The 20,863-nt window shown below is 37.0% G+C and overlaps 1 protein-coding gene across 2 annotated transcripts in view; it reads left to right on the forward strand.

Annotated features, from left to right (window-relative positions):
- The window catches only part of PRKG1 (protein kinase cGMP-dependent 1), a 1,422,417-nt gene that overhangs the window by 1,151,925 nt on the left and 249,629 nt on the right, over positions 1–20,863 (forward strand). The gene's annotated exons all lie outside the window — the stretch shown is intronic.

Here is a 20,863-nt window from a genome sequence, read left to right on the forward strand (position 1 = left end):
CTTCTTCCTCTTCCTTTTGTTTTCTGTCTAGGTCCTTGAGGCGAAAATAATTCTGCCTCCAATCCCCTTCTTTCAACATGTACTTTGTTTGTACCACCAAGCTCATCTTTTTCAAATGCTCCTTGGCTCCTCCTAGCAACAGTTCTCTTATAAGAGGATAAACTTGGACTGCTTATTTGAATACCCAATTTTGCTTCCTTGCATTTAATGCTGAGATGGTTGATAGAACCGATTCTGAACATTGCCTCCATTTCTATCATTTAAATCCTTATTATTCCTCCCATTTATGAAATTCTACATACTTACCTACTTCAGGTGTATTTTATTGTTCCTTGGCCTTTACACTTTTTCTGTATCACCTGGCATATGCTCAGCTACCATTTTTGTTTTGTGTGTTGAACGTTCTTTTTCAGGGATTTCTTTGCCCACTTAAAAGCTCTATGGAATATCAACTAAATTCTAGGTAGGAGATGGGCAGGTACAATTAATGTTAATAATTTAAAAAACAATAATCATAAGAAACTCTTATGGGTCCGGTGCTGTTCTAAATGCTTTAGATAAGTTATTTTATTCTCATAGTATACTATGTGGTTATTGTTAGCACTATTACTCCTATTTTTAAAATAAGAAAACTGAGGTTTAGATAATTAAGTTCTTCAAGGTCACATTAATTTTTGGAGCTACAAATAAGATATAGTCCTTGCCCTAAAGGATTCCATACTAATGATGGAAGGCATCCTTTAAAAAAATAAAAATTTGGTAGAGCGTCAGCCTGGCGGCGGAAGTCCTGGGTTCGATTCCCAGCCAGGGCACACAGGAGAGGCGCCCATCTGCTTCTCCACCCCTCCTCCTCTCCTTCCTCTCTGTCTCTCTCTTCCCCTCCCGCAGCCGAGGCTCCACTGGAGCAAAAGATGGCCTGGGCTCTGGGGATGGCTCCTTGGCCTCTGCCCAAGGCACTAGAGTGGCTCTGGTCATGATAGAGTGACGCCCCTGGTGGGCAGAGCATCGCCCCCTGGTGGGCGTGCCAGGTGGATCCCCGTCGGGTGCATGCGGGAGTCTGTCTGACTGCCTCCCGGTTTCCAGCTTCAGAAAAATACAAAACAAACAAACAAACAGAAAAACAAAAATAAATAAATAAAAATTATAAAATATATAAAAATAAAAATTATTAAAATTATAAAAATAAAAAACAGCAAAATACAGAATGAAGGAATGAAGAGGAGAAAAGGAAAGAGATACATAAGTCTGGGTGGGCAGTTCTTTCTTAAAGGATGATATATGAATGGAGATCTGAATGGAAGTCAGAACTAGCCACATGAAAGCTTTTGGAAAGGGAATGATGTTTCAGGCAAAGGGAAATGTAAATGCCCTAGTGGGGGAAGGAGCTTGGTTTCCTGGCTGAAGAGGATGAAGCAAGCTTGGGAGTATTAAGTGATAAAATGGAGAAAAATGCATGCTAAGCATTTTGGTTTTTATTCTCAGTGTGATGGGAAAACAATGAAAAGGTTTGAACAAGAACATGCAGTGTTGTGGTTACAGTTGTAAATATTCTAATCATGGCAATTTGAATGTATAAAGAACTGTGGGACACTAGGAAGCCTAGTGTTAGTGAGATTAATGCTGGACTTGATGGTGGCTTACAGAAGTGGGTTAAGATGAGAGTGGTTTAATTAGAAAAATATTTTAAGTGATGCTGACAGATCTTACTGATGAGGTACCAGAGAAAGAGGAGTCAGTGATCATTCCAAGAATTGGGGTACCAGGTAAATGGTAGGTACTATTTCTTGAAGACTGGAGGATAGAGGCAAGGAAAGAGTTAGATGTGGTGTAAGTCATGAATTTAGATGTGATAATTATAAATTTCTATTAAATATCCAGGTGGTGCTATTAATTAGGCCATTGAACGTGAGTCTGCACTCAGGGCCACAGAGGTGTGAAGATATAAATATGGGTTTTGATTGCACCTAAGATTTCTTCTGGGATGCCAAATTAGGGGCAATGGCACAGTTTCAGGATTCCTTCTAACATGGGTTCTAAATTGATCTGTTCTATAATAGCAGGAAATCAGAACTTCTCAGTTTTTTTGTTGTTGTTGTTTTTGTTTGTTTGTTTTTTGTATTTTTCTGAAGTTGGAAACGGGGAGGCAGTCAGACAGACTCCCGCATGTGCCCGACCGGGATCCACCCGGTATGCCCACCAGGGGGCGATGCTCCGCCAATCTGGGGTGTTGCTCTGTTGCGACCAGAGCCGTTCTAGCGCCTGAGGCAGAGGCCATGGAGCCATCCTCAGCACCCAGGCCAACTTTTGCTCCAATGGAGCCTCGGCTGTGGGAGGGGAAGAGAGAGACAGAGAGGAAAGAGAGGGGGAGGGGTGGAGAAGCAGATGGGCGCTTCTCCTGTGTGTCCTGGCCGGGAATCAAACCCAGGATTCCTGCACGCCAGGCCGACGCTCTACCACTGAGCCAACAGGCTAGGGCCTGAACTTCAGTTTTATAATAATCTTACAGGTTTGCTGGTTGTTGTTGTTTTAATATTAACACTAGGAAACTCTTTTTTGGGGTGGTCAATTCTTCTTTAAAGACTCTATAAATTACAGTTGCACTTCACTGTAACTTATGTTCTGGGCAACAGTCTGCTTGTCTAATGTTATAATATAAGCACCTATTTGCTTAATTGCAAAGTATTCCTTGGACATCCACATTTATTATTTCAAGTTTAGTAGAGATCAACTGGGTATAACCTATAACATGTTTCTTAAAAGATTCAGTACTTTCTCGGGTGAAATTACTAAATCAAGAACTCCAAAGACCTATTAACAACACGTGCAACATAGTATTGAGCCAAATTTTTCCCTTTACCTATTAAGATTACTTTAATAAACAGACAAGAAACTATCTGTAATCACTTTGTGTTTAGAAAACATTTTTAAATAATGAAACTGTATACCTTTAATATTTAAAGAATAAGCATATTCATGAACAGCATCACTATTCATAAGACAAAGTTAGAGTTTGTTGAATAGATTTATCTTTGTAGTGATAAGTCCATCTTTCATCTAGCAAGATATAAATTGATTTACTATTCTCCACCATCAACATAGAATGAATTATTTTTTTTCACAGAGACAGAGAGAGAGTCAGAGAGAGGGATAGACAGGGACATACAGACAGGAACTAAGAGAGGTGAGAAGCATCAATCATCAGTTTTTTGTTGTGACACCTTAATTGTTCATCAATTGCTTTCTCATATGTGCCTTGACCGTGGGCCTTCAGCAGACCAAGTAACCCCTTGCTCAAGCCAGTGACCTTGGGTCCAAGCTGGTGAGCATTTACTCAAACCAGATGAGCCTGCGCTCAAGCTGACAACCTCGGGGTCTTGAACCTGAGTCCTCCACATCCCAATTCGACACTCTATCCACTGCACCACTGCCTGGTCAGGCCTAGAATGAATTATATTTTAAAAGAAAACTGATTATATGGCTTTTACTGAGAATGTCATGATCATCACTTAAATTTGTAGCAAAAAACAAAAACAAAACACACACACACAACCAAAAAAGTAGGAGTTTTGAATTTTGTGAAATGTAATCTAGTTCTTTAGCCATGATTTTGTGTGTCACACTGTTGCAAAAAAATTATACTACAGAGTTAAACTGGCTGAAAAGATTTTACTTAAGACTACGGTAGGCCCTGGCGGTTAACTCAGTCAGTTAAAAGTGTCTTCTTGAAATGAAAAGAGTACAGGTTTGATACCTGGTCAGGGTATACACGAGAAGCAACCAATAAGTGCATGACTGATTGAAACAACAAATGACTGCTTCCCTTCCCCTTCTCCTTCTTCCTTTCTCCCTTCCTCTCTCTGTCTCTAAAAAACATAAATAAAATAAAAATTAAGCTCTGGTTGGATAGCTCAGTTGGTAGGAGCTTTGTACTGGAGCGCAAATGTTGCCAGTTTATGGTTTGAGTCCCTGGCCAAAGCACATACAGGGATAGCTTGATCTTCCTGTCTCTCTCTCCCTGCCCCTCTCTCAAAAAGAAAAAAAAGCCTGACCAGGCGGTGGTGCAGTGGATAGAGCGTCGGACTGCGATGCGGAGGACCCAGGTTCAAGACCTCAAGGTTGCCAGCTTGAGTGCAGGCTAATCTGGTTTGAGCAAAAGCTCACCAGCTTGGACCCAAGGTCATTGGTTCGAGCAAGGAGTTACTCGATCTGCTGAAGGCCTGCTGTCAAGGCACATATGAGAAAGCAATCAATGAACAATTAAGGTTTCGCAATGAAAAACTGATGATTGATGCTTCTCATCTTTCTCCATTCCTGTCTGTCTGTCTCTGTCTATCCCTCTCTCTGACTCTCTCTCTGTAAAAAAACAAACAAACAAAAAACAACAACAATAAAAAAAGAAAAAAAAGACTATTGTAACAAGAGAGAGAGAATGAATTAAACTCCTCTGAAAAGAAGGTGGGAGGGTTTGAAGTGTTGGTGAGCTAATAGAAAACACAGGAGGAGGACATTCTTGGGTCAATTGGTCAATGTGATTAAGCCATCTATTTTTGCTAAATGGCACTAATTAAAGTTAGTCTCCTACCCTCTCACAGAGAATGGAAAATACTGGTGCTATTTTTTGTTGACAGTTGATAGCTCCCGGGTCCTTGAGAAAAATACTCCTGAATTGTAATACTGGCCTAAGGCCTAGAAAAGATTTACATCTCAGAGAGACAGAGAAAAGAATGTATAATTGTAAATATTCTAAAGTAAATGTTCTGAGAAAAAAGGGAAATCTAACTTCTACATTCAGGAGGAAGGCTGTCTCAACGAAGTTAGTTAAGCTGAGGGACAAGTTGAGGCTGTCTTGTTAGCACTTTATATTCTCTGTTCCCACAAAGTACAGATATTCTCATTTACCAAGAAGGCAAATTCAAACCCATTGAGTTACAATTCTGGAGAAGGAACAAGAGAAGTTGTTATAACTAATCTTAGTTATATAATTTATCAGAATTAGTTTATTTTCTCAGGTTGCTGAAAGTCATTTGCTGGAGTTGAAATTCTTGCTCAGGACTGACAGCGTTTGGGTTTGCAGGGTTCTCTGGGCCCCAGAGAATCAAGTAAGAAAATTCTCTGAGCTCCATGGCCTCAGACAGTGGTTGAGCTCTAAAGTGACTTGCATTTCAGAAGCTCCAGAGTTCAGAAACGGTGCTGTAAAATCAAGCAATAGAGACAAGAGGATAGTCACACAAAGAAAGATAAATTTACATTATATTTGCTAGCAGAAAAAAATGTGTTTTAATATATGACAGTTATTAGCAGGTTGCTTGACCTCTCTTTGTCTCAGTTTCTGAACTTTATTTTCTTGGCCTTCTGTAAAATTAGAGTAATAATAAAAATTTTGAAGTTATTGTAAGAATAGATAAGGTCATAAATGTACAAAACACACTGGCTTATACTTAAAGCCCCCAAACAATTATTATTTATTGTTATTAATTATTTTTGTTTCACGTATATACTTCACTTGATTTAGTCTCCTTTAAAAATAAATATTGAATCTTTTTATTTTGGGACTCTAGTGGTCACAAGAGTGTCTCATAAGTATTTGTTAACAAATGACCAAATGAACATGTGAGTAACACTACCATTTGTCAGAACATGCTGTATAAGCTAGTAGTCCCCAAATGAAGCTGTTTATCAGGGTTATGTACAGGTTCCAACTGGCAGACCCCAGGTGTGTATGGAGGAATAAGTTATTCATGTTAGAGAAGGGCGGTTTAAAGCAAGGAGGGATGGAAACTGAGACTTGAGAATTATTAAGACGACTTTATATGATACGCTGTCTTGGACTTCATTCTCTGGGCAATGGAGCTACAGAGGCATTGTAACGAGGTATGGTGCACATGGGGTATGTATGACGCAGAGCCTAGACTTACTTCTAGGTGCCAGGCATGTGGTAATTTCTCAAGAGATACTCTTTAAATAAATGGAAAAGTATTTAATAATGAGAGAGAATAAAAAATAAAGTAGATCTCTATGTGCTGATTGGGAAAATACATAAGACAACTTTTAAGTGAAAGAGCAATTCTAGACTGGTCTGTATAGTATATTTTCATTTGTGTTTTTAAAAAAATTATGTGTGTTTTTTTGTATGGCTAGGGAATGGGTAGTGGGTGAATGGGTATATAAATATCTAAAAGAATTCAAAATAAACTCTTTAATATACTCTTTAATAAATAGTCATTACTGGGAGTGAAATCAGAGAAGTGAGCATTTATACTTTATGTTTCATATAATCATCAGCATTATGTAAATTTCTTATAAAATTGCATGCATTACTTTTGTAATGATGCTGACAATCGTGACAGGATTAAGAAACTCACCAGTTAATTCAGATATATAGCCAGATTTAAGATATCCTAAAATATAGCCTACTTAATTATGTCAGTTTTGAAGTTGAGAGTAACAGAGGATTGTAAGGTATTTTTCCCCACTGAGAAGGAAGGAAGAGGGCTCGGAGCCACAAAGTGTGGAATAGCAAACGGCTTTATTGAGTACAGAGCGCGCATCCTGCCCGGCAAAGTTCCCTGGCCCTGAAGAAAGATGGAGGCCAGAGAAGTTGCAAAGATTAAACCACATGGGAGATATTTAAAGGGTCCCTCTAGGGAAGTGGAGCTAACATGACGTGGTGAAATACCACTGGCTGGCAGACGATGGCTTTTTTCCAAACGGTTCCTGTGAAGCCTCCTTTTGGCGCACTTGGTTGTGGGCGGTCCTAGCCAAAGTTCACGGGTTTGAGTTCCCCACGTGACCATCCCCCATTATCTACCAACCTTACCAGGATGGGAAAGTAATATAGCTTGTTCTTAATGCCCATATCTGTCTTGTCATTTTTTATAATCTGCATTTTATTTATAGTTAATACTTCAGTAATATTAATATAACTTATAGTTTGCTATATTATGGTATGAATTCAATTAATTGTGTACTCAATTATTGGTCAATACAAGTATATATTTTAAATATTTACCTTCACAGTTTTATATATTTGGTACCCTGACATCTGATGAAAATTTACATTATTTTACATTAAATTTTAACTTTAGACAATTATTAAATGCCAAATGTAGTGCAACATGGTTTTTTACTTTTAGTCATCTTTTTTATTCTTTAAATATTTCAATTGCATAAGCAGTAGTTCCCAGTACAGATGGGAACAGGCAGATTAAATCAAGTAATATTTGGAGAAATAGCAGTAGATTTCAATTAATTAGTCATTCACATTTTTATTACATGCCTCAGTGCCAGGTTCTGTGCCAACCAGTAGCCATAATAAAAACAAAGGCACAGTTCCTGCTCTGAAGAAAGCACAGTCTTAAAAAGAAAACAGGTAAACCAGTCATAAAGTTATAGAGAACAGTGGAGCACAGAGGAAGACAGGATTGAATTGAATACTGTAGAATATAGTAGGATTTCATAAAATAAACCTAATTCAGGAATGGCATTCCACAGAAATAAAAAAATGTATACAAACTCAGTAATATACATAAAAAAATAAAATATGGTATGTTTGATAATCCACGAGCAGTGAGATGCCTGTGCTGGTGCTCAGGGTGTTGTTGGCTGGGAAAGAATAGGAAAGGAAGTAAACCTGGAAACCAACTTTTTAAAGACAATGTGTACCAGTTAAAGAATTTTATTTTTCCATATCATCCATAGAGGGCTTTTGGAGAATTTTATCCAGGAATGTATATGACTAGATTTGTGAGTTAGAACAATTGCTCCTGCTGCATGGGTGATAGCTTAAAGAGGGAAGGTTGGAGTGATCAAAGGGCCAGTTGTATCATTTTAGGTAAGAAAAGCTGTAGGTCCTGAATCAGTAATTATGAAACAATAGAAGAGGAAATACATTAGAAGATACTCAAGAGGGTGAAGTAGCAGGATTGTTACCTGATTAAAGTTAAGGAAAGAGAGTCAAAGTTGACTCTGATATCTGGCTCAGTGACTAGGTCTAAATTACCAAGTCATGGGATGAAATGTAAAAATATTAGAATTGTTTTACAAAGTATATGGCTGGGGAATAGAAAAGAGAAGAGATAGACAGCGTTGGTTAGGATGAATTAGTAACGGGAAGAAGTTGCAACCATTAGTGATTACTGGAAATGTTTTTTGTCAAGGAAGTGATGGATCTAGGGTATAGAGGCTTACAGACAATCTTTTTAGGATGCTGTCATTGGAATGCTCAACATCCACTATCAGGTTTTGTTCTTGAATCATTTTGCACAAATTTCAGATGTACTAAAGTTTAACTAAAAGCATAAAGAGATAGAATTAGTATCTCAGTAATGTAAGAATTGGAGTGCAAATAAGTTGACATCTGTGCACTCCTATCAAAATGATTTAGAAAGCATCTAGTTAAATGTGATACATTGATTATTCATGCTTGCTGTTGCTGCTTTTTGAAACCCTGTTAAACAAATAGAAAGCTTGTATATAGAGGAAAGGAGGACAAAAGAGTGGAAAAAAAGAGTAAAGCAAGAAAAGTTTGGAAGCTTAAAAGTGTTTGAATGAGTAATAACAGAGAAGTGCACACTTTAGGTGAAGACAAATCTATCATACTACCCAATAAAGAAACAGAAATGGAAGAAACAAGTATTTCTGTAAGTGGAGACATGGATAAAAATGGAATGTTTAACTAGAGGCCTGTATAATAAACAGATAGACTGCCATCTTCATCATTATTAAACATACAATGTCAGAAACTAAAATTACAAAAGCAGAGTCAAGACCCTGGCCAGTTGGCTCAGTGGTGGAGTGTTGTTCTGGTGTGTAGATGTCCCAGGTTCTATTTCTGGTCAGGGCACACAGGAAAAGTGACCATTTGCTTCTCTACCCCTCTTTCTCTCCCTTCTCCCACTCTGTCTCTCTCTTTCCTTCCCACAGCCATGGCTCAGTTGGAGCAAGTTGGCCCTGGGCACTGAGGATGTCTCCATGGCCTTGCCTCAGGCACTAAAATAGCTTGCTTGAAAAGCACTAGAGGAAAAGCCCCAGATGAGCAGAGCATCACCCCATAGGATGCTTGTAGTGTGGATTCTGGTTGGGGCGCATGCAGGAGTCTGTCTCTCTACCTCCCTGCTTTTCACTTAAGGAAAGAAAAAGAAGAGTCAAAAGATGAGGTTAGAAACAAATTTACATAATATAAAACAAAAAGACAAACATTTGAAATTAGTTAGAAGAAAAAAGTCAAGAAAATTAGTAAATCTAATAAAAATCTCAAATAATCCAAACAGAAAGAGATTTAGAAAGAGAAAACAAAATGGAAATGTTTTATCAAAGACATTTTATGAAAATTTTCCAGAAATGAGCAATGCATGTTTCTAGATTTAAGTGGCTTATGCCAATTTAAGAATTTGAACTTTTAATGAAAAGCTTCTCTACAAAGAAAATTGTAGACTATTATTGGTGAATACCAAATATTCAAGGAAAACATAATATGCAATATATTCTAGAGAAAGGGGAAAAAAAAGATTTTTCTACTCATTTCAGGAGATTATTAACCTAATAAAATCCCTCAAAAAGATATAACAGAAAAATAAAACTAGAGTCATTGTCCTTTATGAACATAGATGCAAACATGCTTAAAATTTTGTAAATTCAATGCAACAACATATTAAAAGAAAAATATTGTATAACTAAGTTGGGTCTATGCCAGAAAAAAGATTGACTTAAATAACATACAAAAAAATCAATGAATTTTATTAACCATAGCATAAAACAAAGAAAAAAACTATGTGATTACTTCCTTAGATTCATTCAGTACAGCATTGGAAACAATATTGCATTCACTAAAGAAAAGAACTCTCAGAAAAACTAATAGAAGAAATTTTCCTCAACCTGATTAACAAAACTGACAAAACTTACAGCTAGCATTATACTTAATAGTGAAATAATAAATACTTTTCTTCTGAGATGAGGAACAAGATGAAAATGTCTATTCTCACCAGTCTTGTTCAACATTATACTGGAGAGACTAGCTAATGTGGTGGTAAGCAAGAAAAAGAAATAAGACACTTACATTATAAAGTCATCATAACTTCAAGAGTCATAGCAGATCTACCTAATACAAAGACATAAGAACAAAACTTCAGAAAAAATTGGAAGACAAAGAGGTAATATAGGTAATATATAAAAATGAGAATGAAGAAATTATAGCAAAAACACATTATTTGGAAGTATGGAAATATATTACAGAATAAACAGAAAAATTTGATAATTATACTGTAAGGATGCAGGGATTTGGGGAGGTAAAGTGGCATATTTTTCATCATCAACTTTTTGGATTTCTTTTTAAACTATGAAAAAGTATAGTTTTGATTTATTAAAATATATTACCTAGATGATATCAGAATAATGGTGACGTGAAAGATACCCTTGATCTCTCCCCTTGAAATTGAAACAAATTGAACAGTTATAATGCAGTGAAAGAACACTAGCTTGGCTCGCTGGCTTGCCTGAATGGACTAAAGGTAGAAAGTGGGCCCTGGCTGGTTGGCTCAGCAGTAGAGCATCGGCCTGGCGTGTGGGGGACCCGGGTTTGATTCCCAGCCAGGGCACATAGGAGAAGCGCCCATTTGCTTCTCCACCCCTCCTTCCTCTCTGTCTCTCTCTTCCCCTCCCGCAGCCAAGGCTCCATTGGAGCAAAGATGGCCCGGGCGCTGGGGATGGCTCCTTGGCCTCTGCCCCAGGTGCTAGAGTGGCTCTGGTTGTGGCAGAGCGATGTCTCGGAGGGGCAGAGCATCGCCCCCTGGTGGGCAGAGCTTCGCCCCTGGTGGGCGTGCCGGGTGGATCCCGGTTGGGCACATGCGGGAGTCTGTCTGACTGTCTCTCCCCATTTCCAGCTTCAGAAAAATACAAAAAAAAATAATAATAAAAATAAATAAATAAATAAGTAAATAAATAAAGATAGAAAGTGTTGAGAAGGGGGACAGAAGACACACTTGCCATTTATTCTGGAGAGAGGAGAAAACCAGAGGGATGAGTTTCCTTATGCCAAGAGAAGCAGTGAGATTGAGGGGCAGTGAAGAAATACTAAATCTAAGTGTTGGCAGAAAGAGGGGTCACAGCCAGTGTTCCCATAGCCTGCCAGCAGCCAGCACTCAGACAGAGACAGAGAAAAACAAAGTGTGGCCACCATCTGCCAGATCCTGCCTCCTTTCCCTCATGAGGTATGGAGAGTGATAGAGGTAAACCCTATGGCTAACTCTCAAAAGCCACTCTGTCCCTTAAAGAACAGAGGTGCTCTGTGTGTGGTCCCCTAGTCTGTGGAGACATGGGGAGGAGTACCCAGAGGCCTAAGATCTCCATTGTTAAAGCTATAAAGCCCTCTCAGCATGTCCCTAACAGCATCATGACTGCAGCCCAACTTCTATCATTGTGAGAGCAACATCTCAATAGAGGTCAGCCCAGAAATTTAACAGAGCTAAAACTTTTAATACAATGCTACCTACATGAAGAAAACAGAAAAACCTTTCAAAACTGAAATATCTTTTCTTTCTCTTGAATTTCATTTTCTTTTATTTTTATATTTTTTATTCTTATTTTTTGTGGGGGTTTGCTTTTGATTATGTTTTATTTTGGTTTTTACTCTATTCTTTTGTGACTTTTTTCTTATCATTATTTTTAAATTTTCTTATTTTTCATTTAATTTTTTATTTATATTTTATTTTTAGTTGTTTTTTATTAGATTTCTTAAGATTACCACTCTCAAATTCCAGCAAGGAAGAACAAATTGAATAACATGCTACATAAGGAAGAGACTTAGTTTAGAAAGAAAATAAAAAATCTCCAGAAAGCAATCTCAATCATATGGAAACCTCTTAAATAATACACAATTGAAAACTGAAGTTTTGAAAATTCTCAATGAAATGCAAGAAAACACTGATGGGCAATTTACAATATTGTGAAAAAACAAATTAATGAACAAAATGAGTACTTCACCAAGGAGATTGAAACTTAAAAAAGAACAAAACTGGAATGAAGAACTCAGTACATGAATTGAAAACTGAGGTAGCAAGTTTATCTAATAAAGAGGTCAGAGGAGGAGAAAATCAGTGACATCAAAGACAGGCAACTAGAGATGCTATAGAAAGAAGAAAAGAAAGACTCATCAATTAAAAAAAATAATAGATCGCCCTGGCCTGTTGGCTCAGCGGTAGAGCGTCGGCCTGGCGTGCGGGGGACCCGGGTTCGATTCCCGGCCAGGGCACATAGGAGAAGCGCCCATTTGCTTCTCCACCCCCCACCCTCTCCTTCCTCTCTGTCTCTCTCTTCCCCTCCTGCAGCCAAGGCTCCACTGGAGCAAAGATGGCCCGGGCGCTGGGGATGGCTCCTTGGCCTCTGCCCCAGGCACTAGAGTGGCTCTGGTCTCGGCAGAGCAACGCCCCAGAGGGGCAGAGCATCGCCCCCTGGTGGGCAGAGCGTCGCCCCTGGTGGGCGTGCCGGGTGGATCCCGGTCGGGCGCATGCGGGAGTCTGTCTGACTGTCTCTCCCCGTTTCCAGCTTCAGAAAGAAAGAAAAAAATAATAATAATAGATCTCTACAAAAATTGTCTGACTCCATCAGAAAGAGCAATATAAGAATAATGAGTATATTAGAAGGAGAAAAGAGGGAGAAGGAAATGGAAAGCCCTTCTTATTAATTATTCAAACAAATAATTAATGAGGACTTTCAAATCTATGGAAAGAGTTAGATCCTCAAATTCAAGAAGCAAACAGAATGCTGAGTTACCTCAATTCAAACAGACCTTCTCCAAGGCACATCAAAATAAAATTGTCAAAAATCAATGACAAAGAAAGAATTTTCAAGGCAGCTAAGGAAAGAAGAACATAACATAAGGAAAGGACCATTAGGTTATTATAAGACTTCTCAGCAGAAACTCTATGAGCTAGAAAAGAGTGGACTCAAACATTCAAAATACTGAAAAAGAGGAATTACTAGCCAAGAATACTATACTTATCAAAGTTATCCTTCAATCATGAAGGAAAATAAAAACTTTTGCAGAAATACAGAAGCTGAGGGAATTTATCACCAGAAAACCCCCACTGCAGGAAATACTCAGGAGGGTTATTCTACTAGATACAAAGCACAAAACCAAACAAAACTACAAGTAAAATCTAATTAGGTTATAATAGAAAAAGGATAACCTTTGTCAATAATAATATAAAAGGGGAGAGGATAACAATCTGCAGTAGAAAAGGAGGATGGAGTCTAGATGCACTCATAAAAAAAAAGAACTCTTGTACATATGACAGCTTTTTTCTTAATAACTTAATGGTAACCACCTATAAAACACCAATACAAAAACACCTAGTTTAAAAAAAGAAAAAACAAAAGAAAGAAATATGGAATACCACCAAACTAAAACAACCGACAAAAACAGAAAAGAGAAGAATCAAAGGAGACACATACCTACCAGAAAACAAAATATAAAATGGCTATAGGAAATTCTCAAACATCAATAATTACCTTAAATGTAAATGGAATGAACTCACCAATAAAGAGGCACAGAGCAACAAATTGGATCAAAAAGAAAAACCCAATTATACACTGTCTTCAACTCAAAGGACAAAAGTAGACTCAAAGTGAAAGGTTAGAAAATGATTCTCCTAGCAGATAATACCCTCCAAAAAAGAAAGTGTATTACTATCTGATAATGCTGACTTCAAGACAACAAAGGTAACAAGAGAAAAAGATAAACATTTCATAATAATAAAGGGACTATTGTCTCAAGGAGACATAGCATTTCTTAATATATATACACTGAACCAGGGAGCACCAAATTATATAAGACCGGTCTAGAAATAGAAACAGACAAAAGCACAATCATATGTGGAGATGTCAACATACCATTAATGGCTTTAAATAGCTCATCCAAATAGAATATCAATAAAGAAGTATCAGCCTTAGATGACACACTAGACCAAATGAATATAATAGACATTTATAGGACGTTTCATTCCAGAACATCAGATTATACATTCTTCTCAAGTGTGCATGAAACATTGTCAAGAATAAACCATATGTTGGGCCACAAAACTAACATAAACAAATTCAGAAAGAGTGAAATTATACCAAGCATATTTTCTGACTACAAGAATTTGAAATTAGAATTCAATTGCAAAAAGTAAGATAAGAAATCCTCAAAAATGTCTAAATTAAACAACATATTTCTATAAATTGACTGGGTCATAGAAGAAATAAAAGCAGAGTTCGAACAATGTATACAGAACAATGAGAATGACAACATGACATATCAATATTTCTGGGATGAAGCAAAAGCAGTAATAAGAGAATTTTATATCATTACAAGCTTATATCAAGAAACAAGAGAGATCCCAAGTAAACAATCTAATATCACATCCTAAGGAACTAGAAAAAGAAGAACAAAGGCAACCCAAATTCAGCAGAAGGAAATAAATAGTAAAAATTAGAGCAGAACAAAATAAAATAGGGAGAAAAAAACTGTACAAAAAAATTAATATAACAGAAAGCTGATCTTTTAACAGATCAACAAAATTCATCTGGATAGACTCACTAAGGATGAAAGAGAAACAACTCATAAAATATGAAAGAGGAGAAATTACTACTGACATCATAGATATACAAAGGATTATACTAGAATACTATGAAATATTATATGCTACCACATTTAAGAATCTAAAAAAATGGATGTTCCTAGAACTATACAATCTTCCTAGAATGAATCACAAAGAAGTGGAAAACCTAAATAGGCTCATAAGCAGGAAGGAAATAGAAGCAACTATCAAAAACCTCCTCCAAAATAAAAGTCCAAGACCAGATGGCTACACTAGTGAATTCTATCAAACATTCAAAGAAGATTTGGCACCTATCCTTCTCTAAATCTCCCTAAAAAGAGAAGAAGCGATACTCTCTAACACATTTTCTGAGGCCAATGTAATCCTAATAGCAAAACCTGGTGAAGAAAACAGAAAAAAAGAAAACTACAGACCAATATCTCTAATGAAAACAGGTGCAAAAATTCTAAAGAAAATACTATCAAATACATACAGCAACACATTAAAAAACAATACATCATGGTCAACTGGGATTCTTTCCAGGAGCATGAGAATGTTTCAATATATGTAAATCAACCAATCACACCACATCAACAAAACAAAGAACAAAAAGCATATGATCCTCTCAAAAGACACAGAAAAGGCATTCAATAAGATACAACACCCCTTTATGTTTAAAACTGTCACTAAAATGGGTATGGAAGGAAACTTTCTCAACGCAATAAAGGCCCTATATGACAAAACCATTAGTTAATATCATACTAAATATGAAAAAATCGAAAGCTTTTCCTTTAAAATCAGGAACAAGGCAAAGCTGCCTACTCTCTCCACACTTATTCAATGTAGTTCTGGAAGTTTTAGCCAGAGCGATCAGGCAAGAGATAGAAATAAAATGCATCCATATTGGAAAAGAAGTAAAGGTATCTTTTTTTTGCCAATGACATGATCCTGTATACAGAAATCCCAAAGACTCCACTGAAAAGCTATTAGAAACAATAAACCAATACAATAAAGTAACAGGATGCAAAATCAATATACAAAAGTCTATTGCTTTCCTATATTCCAATGATGAAAATCTAGAAAATGAACTCAAAGAAACTATTCCTTTTACAATTGCAACCAAAAAAGATAAGAGACGGGATGATAGGAAGGGATCAGAGAAGGGAAAGAGATTAGTGAAATTATACACACATAACACAATGTTATAGAGAGCAGAAAAGCTAATCCTGAAGGGAAAGGGGGAAGGTGTTACAGGGAGGGGGGAAAAGAGGATGTTGTGGGCAACATGGGGGAGGTGGGGATGCATTTGGGGGGACACTAGAATCTATGTAAAACAGTAAATTATTAAAATAAAAAATTAACTCAAAAAAAAGATAAGATACCTAGAAATAAACTTAACTAAGAACATGAAGGACCTATATACTGAAACCTACAAAGCATTATTGAAAGAAATTGAAAAAGACACAGTGAAATGGAAAAATAATTCATGTTCATGGATTGGAAGAATCAGCATAGTTAAAATGACTGTATTACCCAAAGCAATATATACATTTAATGCAATCTCCATTAAAATCCCAATGTCATTTAAAAAAATAATAAATAAATAAATAAATAAATAAATAAATAAATAATTTATTTCAGTGAAGGAGAGTGAGAGTGAGAGAGAGACTACAGACAGGAAGGGACAGAGATGAGAAGCATAATTCTTCATTGTGGCACCTTAGTTATTCATTGATTGCTTTTTCATATGTGCCTTGTCTGGGTGAGTTGGGCTGCAGTCGAGCCAGTGATGTCTTGCTCAAGCTAGTGACCTTGGGCTTCAAGCCAGTGACCCTGAAGTTATGTCTATGATCCCAGGCTCAAGCCAGTAACCCTGCACGCAAGCTGGTGACCTCGGGGTTTTGAACCTAGATCCTTTGTCTCCCAGGTCACTGCTCTATCCACTGGGCCACCACATAGTCTGGCCCAATGTCATTTTAAAAGAAATATAACAAAATACCACCAGGTTTGTATGGAACCATAAAACACTCTGAGTAGCCAATGCAATCATGAGAAAAAAGATTGAAGCTGGAGGTATTACACACCTGACTGCAAATTATACTACAGAGCCACAAACACATAATCTAAACAGCATGGTATTGGCAAAACAAAACAAAACAAACAAAAAAACAGACATACAGACCAAAGGAACAGAATCAAGAGCCCAGAAATGATAGAAGAGAAGTGATAGAAGCAAAGCGCCAAAGGCATATATTATATGATCCACTGGTATGAAATGTCCAGATTAGGCAAATCAAGAGACAGAAAGTGCATTACTGGCGTCCAAAGACTGGGAGAAGGTGGAATGCGAAGTGACTGCTAATGAGTATGGACTTTCTTTTTGGAGTGATAAAGATATTCTTGAGTTAGGTAGTGGCAATGATTGTCCAACTCTGTAAATATCCTAAAAACCACTGAATTGTATAGTTTAAAAGGATGAATTTGACGGTATGTGGATTATATTAACCAAAGGAAATGTTTTGATATTGTGTCTGCCAGATAAGGTTATGTGAGTAAGGAAAGATATTAAACCTGTAACTCACTCCATGAAACTACATTTGAGGAAGGAAGCAGTTTTTAAAGTTCTCATTTTTCCAGTGGGGTGTCTGTTCAGTCACCAGATAATTGATCAAGTGTACTATTCACCTAATCTGGGTGCATATGTGAGGGATGATAGTGACTGCAGCCACAAAGATCTAATGAAACGGTTTTGCAAAAACAATTCAGAGGGACATGATGTAATGTGTTTGTGTGTGTTTTCTTTTTCATGAATTGTCACAAATCTTGTATAACACAGGACTTGCAATCTAGTATGTGAATGTATAAAACAGTAGATGCTGTGCATATCTGAATCTCCCAAGATAAGGCATGGGGTATATATTTTTATAAACACCACCTTTAATTCTGATTCATAACAACACAAGAGGAGAACAACTTTTCTAAACAATCCAGAAAATTGCTTCTGTTTTCTGCCTCAGTTTTTCCAGGTAGATAAATACAAACAATTGAGGAAATGGGGTGGAAGAGAAGGCAATGACTAAGTCCACCTTTGCAGTGAGTCTATGATGGTGACCCTCTGCAAAACTGGACCCTTACGCTGGTTTATTAAATGAGTTTGACATAAAACAAAAAGTAAATAATGGTTTTGTGGAATTAAAACTTTTTTAAAGCCAAGACATTTACATTGTCATATTTTATTATGGGTAAAAGTAGCCACATGATTTGAATTGTTTCTCCTGAAGGATAACTATTTCTAGAATGGAAATGGATGATTATTCACAGAGAACCCAGGTCAAACAGACTATGGTGAAATTTTCATGTTATTTTGCTTAGATAACTATATGCTTTTTACTTTTCTACTCTTCAGTTAGGCACAGTCTGTGTCTGCACATTCCATTATGTTCACCATACACGTTTTAAGAACAGAACCTTACAAGCCTGACTGCCTTTAATTTCCAACAAGGTCTGTGTGTGTGTGACTGTTTTGAGCACCATGTGCAAAGTTAAACCAGTCAATTACCTTTCTGTAAGTCTTTTTTTTTTTTTTTGGTCTTTCTCTGGAGATGCACCATTTTGAAAAGCAGTCATTTGTTATCTCCACTTCAGTATACCCCCTTAAGCATTACTTCTAGTAGGAAGGAAAGGCTGTATCTCTGTTCTATATAACTTGTGCCTAAGGTTTACTTTGGGCTGCTTGTACCTTCATACCTGTGTTAAATAGATCCCATGTGTACTGTTTTGAAGTTCAATTTACTTTTGCCCTAAGGTATGTTTGCTTCAGAAAGTTTTAAGTGCCTACCTAGAATTGGTTTTGATATTCTAAATGCTAAGAACACTATTTTCTTTAAGGATACTAAAAACACCTCACTATCCACAATAATATACATTATTAATATATGTTAATAATAGTATTAGTGCAATATAACTTTTCTATGTTTGGTAAGGACTTCTTAAGAATGAAAAAATGGTGTTAAAACTTAAATTAAAAAAAATAACTTTCAGACTTATTCCGTCTTGCCTTAAAGCTCTTGTTATAGGTGAAAGTTTCTAGAGTGAAAAAAAATGGTACTGCATGCAGGACCCTTGCTATTTTCAAGGACCATGCCTTGAAACCTTCAGGTATCCTCTGAATTGTGAATGATATTAACAATAGAATATTTATGAAGCTTGACCATAAAACTGTAGTACTGGGAGACAAAGTTGTGCTTTTTTGTATTTTATTGGACTGCTAATATGTAGGCTGTAAGTTTATATCCTTGCCTACGATGTTCTATTCTCCACAGTGAAATCAGAAAGCTTGGCACATCAATCTCTTAAAGTAAAAAGTCATTCCATGCTTTGGCACCAACATCTTGGATCACTCTTTCACCTTGCATTTAAATGTCTCTAAATGAATTTCTTTCTAATTTGGTTTGGTTTCATCTTGTGTGACCTCTTGCTTCAACCTATAAATATTCTTTCCGCAAAGCTTAATAAACATAAAAGTGCTGTTCGAGGGAAATGGAATAGCTTCTGTCTGATACCTCTCAAAAAAAGTCCTCTCAGAGGAAGCAACAGTTGAGTTGTGTCTTCAAGAGGTATTATCGCCTGTGTTGAAATAAGCAGGCAAAGTCAAGTCAAGTGTAAAATGTCAGTCTATATACTATACTGGGAAAAAAAAGCCCTTTATTAATCTCATGTTCAAGCCTGGTACTTCAGTAAAGAAGTTCTTAGTCATGGCTGAACACTAACACTGAAGTTCTTAGTCATGGAATCAGTGGAAGAACTGTAGTAATTACTGGGTCACAGCTCTAAGAGATCTCATTTAATATGTTTGAGAAAAGACCTAGGTATCAGGACTTTTAAACCTCCCTCATTATATTAATGGGCAGCTTAATTTGGAAGCTGTATGGTGCACTTAGTTGTGTTTTCCCATATCCAGATGATAAGAGACAGGCTATCTGACTCCCTGCTGGATGCAAGGACAGTGCATATCTTAGGCATCTCTCCTGCAAAACATTGGTTCAAATTAAACCCCCTCTTCCAGCTATATTTTCTCACCGTCTACTGATTCACATTCATTTTTGAGAAACTATATATTTATTAAAAAACAAACTTGAGAAGCCATATATGGCTGCCTCCAAGTATTTCTAGCTGAACTCCCTTCTTTACTCCATGTTGCTTCCTTATTTAAATACCATCAGTGGCTCCTGTCATCCATGGAATAAAGTCATAGGGAGCATGTCACTGATGGCTGGCTACCTTTGTACCTGGTTCTACCACTTGCGGCCTAAACTTAGTATCTAGTAACATTTAGAAGTTAGTTATTCTCTGTGAAAACCATGCTAGTTCTTATAGCTGAGCATTTTCCCTTTCACTCTTTTAACCCACCAGCCCCCTTTTTGTCTGGCTGGCTCCCATTCATGTATCAAAGCTCAGATCAGCTACTGGCTCTACTGTGAGCTGTCTCTGAACTCCATGCCACCAAGCCTTTCACACTGTAATTACCTCTAACAAAGTATTTCTGTGTTATTTTGAAATTGCCTGACTCCACTTCTGACCCCTTTGGACTGCAGACTCATAAAAGGCATGTCTTAACAATCTGTGTATGCCCATTTCCTAGTATGGTGCCTAGCCCATTGATTTGATTTTTTATTAAAATGTAAATAATTTGGGGCATAACATACAGTATTGGGATGTTGTTAGTGACCTGATACTTAAGGTTCAGAGAAATCAGATCTAACAACGCAGCAGGAAGGAAAGAATAAGAGAACTAAAAAAAAGTCAGTCTAGGGTAGGAGCCATTTAAAACCATCTGGCCTGCATGCCTCAGTTATCACACAGGGTATGGCCATGCTATGGCTCAAGGCAATAATGGATGTGAATAATGATGAACCCAGGTCAGTCAAGAAAATGTTAAATATGTCCCACACATGTTATACTAAAGTGGATTTTACAGTATACAGGGAGTCCTTGTGTTATGACACAGTTCTGTTCTTATGACAGTGACAAACCCAAATTTTGGTGTACATTGAAACACACCTTAGCCTAAGTCACTTACTCATCTTAACACAGTTGTAAAATCATGATCTAGAGCATAAAAACACAACTAAGCCACAGAAAAAGAAAAAGGACATAAATATACTGTACAACATATTCTTACTCTGTGCAACCAAACTAGTTTGCCCACATAGTCCATATGATGCTAACAATGTAAACAGAAACACTCATGTCTCAATTCTTTTAAGTTTTTATGTGAGTGAGCATTGTAA

Source organism: Saccopteryx leptura, chromosome 9 (genome assembly GCF_036850995.1).
Source record: "Saccopteryx leptura isolate mSacLep1 chromosome 9, mSacLep1_pri_phased_curated, whole genome shotgun sequence".
NCBI classification, from domain to species: domain Eukaryota; kingdom Metazoa; phylum Chordata; class Mammalia; order Chiroptera; family Emballonuridae; genus Saccopteryx; species Saccopteryx leptura.